This window comes from Bos indicus x Bos taurus, chromosome 11 (assembly GCF_003369695.1).
Source record: "Bos indicus x Bos taurus breed Angus x Brahman F1 hybrid chromosome 11, Bos_hybrid_MaternalHap_v2.0, whole genome shotgun sequence".
Taxonomy (NCBI): Eukaryota; Metazoa; Chordata; class Mammalia; order Artiodactyla; family Bovidae; genus Bos; species Bos indicus x Bos taurus.
Genome location: NC_040086.1, coordinates 1,008,570 through 1,014,569, shown reverse-complemented (window position 1 = coordinate 1,014,569; position 6,000 = coordinate 1,008,570). Strand labels below are relative to the sequence as shown.

Below are 6,000 nucleotides of genomic sequence, written 5' to 3'. Positions count from 1 at the left end.
TGATGGCCATTCTGACTGGCATGAGGGGGTACCTCACTGTAGTCTTCATTTGCATCTCTCTAATAATTAGCAGTATTGAGCATCCTTTCGTGTGCGTGTCAGCCATCTGTATGTCTCTTTGGAGAAATGTCTATTTAGGTCTTCTGCCCATTTTTTGATTGAATGGTTTTTTTTGTTTTGGTATTGAGCAGTACAAGCTGTTAGTGTATTTCGGATATATATGATCTTCAAAATAAAATCACGCATACACCACCTGCCACTTTAGGAAGTCCTTATCTGCCCAGGTGGTGCCAGTGGTAAAGAACCCACCTGCCAATGCAGATTAGACATGAGACATGCAGGTTTGTTCCCAGAGTCGAGAAGATCCTCTGGAGGAGGGCACAGCAACCCACCCCAGTATTCTTGCCTGGAGAACCCCACAGACAGAGGAGCTTGGTATGTGACAGTCCATTGGGTCACAAAGAGTCAGACACAACTGAAGCGACTTAGCATGCACGCATCTTAAGTAATCATATCTGCAAAGACCCTATTACTAAATATGTTAGGTCGCATTCTGCGGTTCTGGGTGGACGTGGATTTAGGGGGACACTGTTCACCCCCACATGGACAGTGTGAGCACGTGCATGAACAGGTGACTCACAGCCATGCTGGGAGGTGAGGGGGGCATGAGAGGTGCCTGTTACTGACAGGCAGCTCCGTGAGGATACCCAGGAGAGGATATACAGGACACAGAGTGTCTCTGGTCCCCTCACTGCTAGGTTCTTCTGGAATTTTTCACCTGCATCAAGAGAGGAGATCAGAGATCACCAAAAGGTCCTCAGGCTTCAGAGTCCTATGTCTATGCAGCCCTGGTGTCCAAGGACATGCAGGACCATCAGAACAGAGACGGGAAGGCGTGACCCAGTGCAGCCGGGATCCACGCCACAGCTGATGTCACCAAGTTATTCACGGAGGAGGACACACACTGATGGAGAAAGAGGAAGCAGCACAAGGGAAGGGGCCAGAGGGGACGCGTGCCAGGCCCGGGGACTCACTGGGGCCAGGGCACGGCCCACTGTCACTGCCCGTGGAGCAGCAGGCAGGGCAAGAGGCGACGTCCTCTTGTGGCTCTGAACAACGATTTCTGGAAGTAAAGGAGTGCTCCGGGGTAGTGCAAGGCAAGCGCTGGCCCTCCGGGGCACGCCATGGCTGACAGCGGCTGCCTGGGGTTCGGCTGGAGTCATTCCTCTGCAAGTCAGTCTTAGGTGAAAGAGAATCACAGCCCTAGAGAGGCCCCTTGGGTTTCTACCAGTCTTGAAATCATTTGAAAATAGCAGCAGTGAGTCCCGATGCTAGGCTTGGAGGATGGCTGCCCTGCTGTCACACAGTCGGGTTGGGCAGCTCCTCCTGACCCTGCACTACGTGCCTGGGGGACAGGGGACACCTCGAAGCTTTAACTTAAAGCGAGGGCAGAGGGCATGGCCTTCCTGCCTACCCTGGGGTGCAGGCCCTTTCTGTCACCACAGGTCAGGGGACTTGGGGTCCTCTGGCCCTGTGTGTTGACAGCCACCTCAGACCCCATTAACTGAAAAGCCACACTTGAGCATTGTTCAGCCATGGACTTAACCTTGCCATACAAAGGCTTCGGGACTGCCCCAGAGCCGAACCACTGACCTTGAGGAGCACAGAGGTTGGATACGCGCACACATAAGGTTACATGGATACTCAGGCAACATGCTCTTGGAGCACAGAGGAGCACTCTGGCGTGAAATGGCCACATAGGCCTCTTTGGGTGTTGGCTCAGCCCAGATGTTGTCTGGTCGGAGAACTGCCTCCCCATCACAGAGGTGGGTCTTAAGCAGCACATGCTCCATGGGCTCTTTCTTTTGTCTGGTTCTCCAGAAAAACAGAATCCGTGGGACACGCACACAGAGTGGTTTATTATAAGGACTCAGCTCACGTGACTACAGAAGTTGACAAGTTCCAATAACTGCGTTCAGTAAATTAGAGACAAAGGGGCTGCAAATGTACTCCTGGTCCAAGTGCCAAAACCTAAGAACCAGAGCTTCAGCGGTGTGAGCTCCACTGTGAAAGCCAGCATGGGCAAGACCCAGGAAGAGCTGTGCTTCATCTTGAGTCTAAGGCAGGAAAAGATCAAAGTCCCAGCTCAGATGCAGCAGAGCAGGAGGAGTGTCCTCCGTGTGAGAGGGTCAGACCTTCAGCTGATGAGACGAGGCCCAGCTACTCTAGGAAGAGCAATCTGCTTTACTCAGTCTGTTAATCTTAAACACTGAACTCATGCAGAGAAGCCCTCTCAGAAACACCTGACTTAGAACACTGTTTGATCAAACACCTGGGCACTCCATGGCCCAGTCCACTGTCAATCAAATTCCCTCTCCAAGTGAATTTCCCGCTAAGAGCGGGGAGACCACCTGGTCTCTGCCTGGGCAAGATCTGGGTCCCAGTGGATTGGAGATTTGCTTTCCAGATACCCTCCCACTCTCCTTCCCATCCCTTGAGTCCCTCAAGACACCGTCCTTCTCAGCCCCTGTACTATGATCATGGGCACACCTTTTCCCTTAAATGAGCTTGGAGTGCGTTTCTTTACTTGCACTACCCCCACAGCCCCTGTGAACACTGGCTTCTTCCCATCAGGCCCTTCCTCCACCATGGGGTCTTCATGGACCTTCCCCCACCCCGAGCTGTTACCATTGGGCTGGGTCAGCCCCAGCAAACTGGCCTGCCACAGAGTCTTCCACCTTCCATTTTGTGGCAACAATCAGGGTGAAAACTGGAAACTGGGTTTTTACTTGTGTATATGTTTGTTTTTTTATCATCAGACACTTGCTTCCAGAGACACAGTTCCACTGAGGCGATCACTAACCTGCACAGAAATGGTTCCTCTCAGAGTCCCTTTCAGGGCAAGTTGAAGGATTTTAACGATTATACTTACAAGTCCTGCAAACTGGAGCTTCCAGAAATGCCAGTAAAGTCCGATATCTGGTTTTCATAACAGTTCTAGTTACAGATGCTTCTCCTCCGTTCTTGGCTTGGTACGTGCAGTATGGTTAAAGCTGAAACGTCAAAGAGGAATGATTAAAAGCCAGGAGGTGGGCATTAAGAAACCTGCCTCGTTGTGCTTTCTTTTATTTGTGGAGGAGAAAAAGGCAGAGAGACGGGATGGCAGCTGACCCTGTGTGAACGTGACCACATCTTTGTAGGGTTATTGGAAATCTGTGGATTGGTTTTAGCTTCACACTGGCTGGAACATCACTGTGGTTTCAGGCTGAAGAGAGGAGGAACGAGTTCTCACAACTGTGCGTTAGGAAGAAGCCTCGGAGATGTGCTGACCTAACGTCTTACCTGTCAAGTGGGGACAGGGGATCCTGAGATGTTAAGTGCCACACAGCCAAGCAGTGGGAAGCTGGCTTTCACAGTCAGACCCAAATTCCAGATGGACTAAAACTGAATGTAGAAATGAAACTTTCCAACCATGCTGCTAAGTTGCTTCAGTCGTGTCCGACTCTGTGCGACCCCATAGACAGCAGCCCACCAGGCTTCCCCATCCCTGGGGTTCTCCAGGCAAGAACACTGGAGTGGGTTGCCATTTCCTTCTCCAAAGCATGAAAGTGAAAAGTGAAAGTGAAGTCGCTCAGTCATGCCTGACTCTGTGCGACCCCATGGACTGCAGCCTACCAGGCTCCTTTGTCCATGGGATTTTCCAGGCAAGAGTACTGGAGCGGGGTGCCATTGCCTTCTCCTACGAACAAAGCTAGTGGAGGTCTATTTCTGCCTCCACAGAATTTAGGTTCAGGCTCAGTGGCTCCTGGGTCTCAACTGCTGTGGTTTCAGACCTCAATCAAGGCTCTTTGCATGAGGCCAGGGTGCTGGGTAAAGTGCTTGCCTGGGCTCAGGCTTCTGAGGACGGGGTAGTCCCCTGACTGAGGCCACGAAGTGAGAGAACAGAATGGGTTCTGGGCCTGGGACTATCTAGTTCCTGGGATCATCAGAGACACTGGCCAATCCTGGATGTCCTGGTAGCTTCATGTTCCTTCGGCTTCCCAGGTGGCACAGTGGTAAAGAACCCCCCTGCCAATGCGGGAGACGTGGGTTCGATCCCTGGATTGGAAAGATCCCCTGCAGGAGGAAATGGCAACTTCCTCTAGTATTCTTGCCTGGAAAAATCCCATGGACAGAGGAGCCTGGGGGCAACTGTCCATGGGGCCGAAAGGAGTCGGATACAACTGAGCACACACGCGTGCACAGTTTCCTTTACACGGGTGAGTGCCTCCTGGAGCGTAAGGGAAAGACAGATAGAGGGAAGCAGGAGGAAGCTGACTCAGCCTGAGGACCAGTGAGGTGCTGGGCTGGTGGGTGACCTCGATGATCTCGTGTAAGCCCTGTCAACCTTGTGAAGTGGAGATTGTTACCCCCACACCATGCTTGATGAAATGAAGGCTCAGTCAGGCTACTCAGCTTGCATAAGAGCACACAGGCATTGGCAGGGGTAGGGTGTACACACAGGCTCATCGAAGGCATCCACACCAGGCTGTATCCCATGGATGGGAGAGCGAGTCCAAGCCCTTGGCCCCTGCCCTTGCTAGCTGAGCTGGGATCCTCATTAAGGATCTGCAGACACACAGGACAGCTATTCCAGTTAGAAGGTCCTGATAACTTGAAATGTTAACTTTTTAATGTGGTCTCAATTAGATCACAATTTTCTATGGACCACTTTCTCATATCTGCATTACTTTTATCACTTGTCAACATGTCACCATTTATTTGGAAACGTGGAACAGAAACTAGAGAGAACATAGTTCACTTAATAAACTCTTACTGAATGCTAAAGTAAAAAAAAAAAAATGTTTGCCAAACTAAGCATTGGCTGCAACCAACTAATATTCAAATGCCTCCTCCTCCCCCCCGCCCCCCACTCATCCATGAATTAACTTTGGTTCAATACATCTACCTTGTAGACACTTCAAAGGCAAAGTGTATGTCTGGTCAGTGGGATCAATGACCCAGCTTCAGGGTCCAAAAGGCCATGAAGGGCTCTTGAGGCCAGCCCAGTGATCAACTGTGTAAACATGGAGGTGGTAGTTTAAATATTCATTCACCCAGACTTTCCTCGGCGTTGATCATTTTGCAGAAAGACTCCACAACTGTCAAGGGATGTTCACCAAGTTCACAGTCAGGGCAAAGGTGAGGCCATGGGAGCCCTGAGCAGGGAGCAGGGTAGAGTAGGTAATCTAGGGATGGCACATCGAATGGAGGTGGAGGGATGACCTGGAAGGTCAAGAGCAAGAGAGCAAAGGTGTCGCTCAGTCCTGGAAGAGACGCCCAGGGAGAGCGGAGGAAGAATCAGGTGTGCCACCCACTAGGGGCAGAGCTGAGGGGCCAGCTCAGGCTGCCTGACTCCCAACCTCGGGCACTTTCTGGGTGGTCACTTGGCCCCATGCACGTTCTAGAAAGTCACCATGCCTTCCTAAACAGCCTCACCAGATTGGGCAGAAACTTGGGATGAAGGGAGATTCCAAGTTTGGAAGCAGAGTTCTCTGCAATACATTCTTGTTTATAGTTTCCAAATCAAGACCCTGATGCTGGGAAAGATTGAAGGCAAAAGGAGAAGGGGGCAGCAGAGGATGAGACGGTTGGATGGCATCACCGACTCAGTGGACCTGAGTTTGAGCAAACTCTGGGAGAAAGTGAAGAACAGGGGAGCCTGGCGTGCCACAGTCCATGGGGTCGCAAATAGTCAGACGTGACTTAGTGACTGAACAGCAGCAGCAGTATTGTGCTCCACAACTGGGAAAGGGAGAAGACGGTGGGGTATCCAGAAAGTTGCCGTGTGCCCGAGGCCAGGACCTGATGTGGCTTGGGTCAGTGTGGGGGCAGGGACAGTGGCAGCAGAGGCCCAGGGGTGCCCCTCAGACCCGCAGGCCTGCCTGCCTTGGAGAGATGGTGAGGAGGTAGTCACGGCAGGAGCGTTCCCTATAAATGGCTTTCATTGTGAAATACATC

General features: G+C 51.6%; 1 long non-coding RNA gene across 1 annotated transcript in view; it reads right to left on the bottom strand.

Moving 5' to 3' along the window:
* Positions 1–1,899: 1,899 nt before the first annotated feature.
* Positions 1,900–6,000, bottom strand: part of LOC113900900 — a 79,745-nt gene continuing 75,644 nt past the window's right edge. The window contains exon 3 of the long non-coding RNA XR_003513258.1: positions 1,900–3,053. This is a non-coding gene — a long non-coding RNA (uncharacterized LOC113900900). The remainder of the gene's footprint in view (positions 3,054–6,000) is intronic.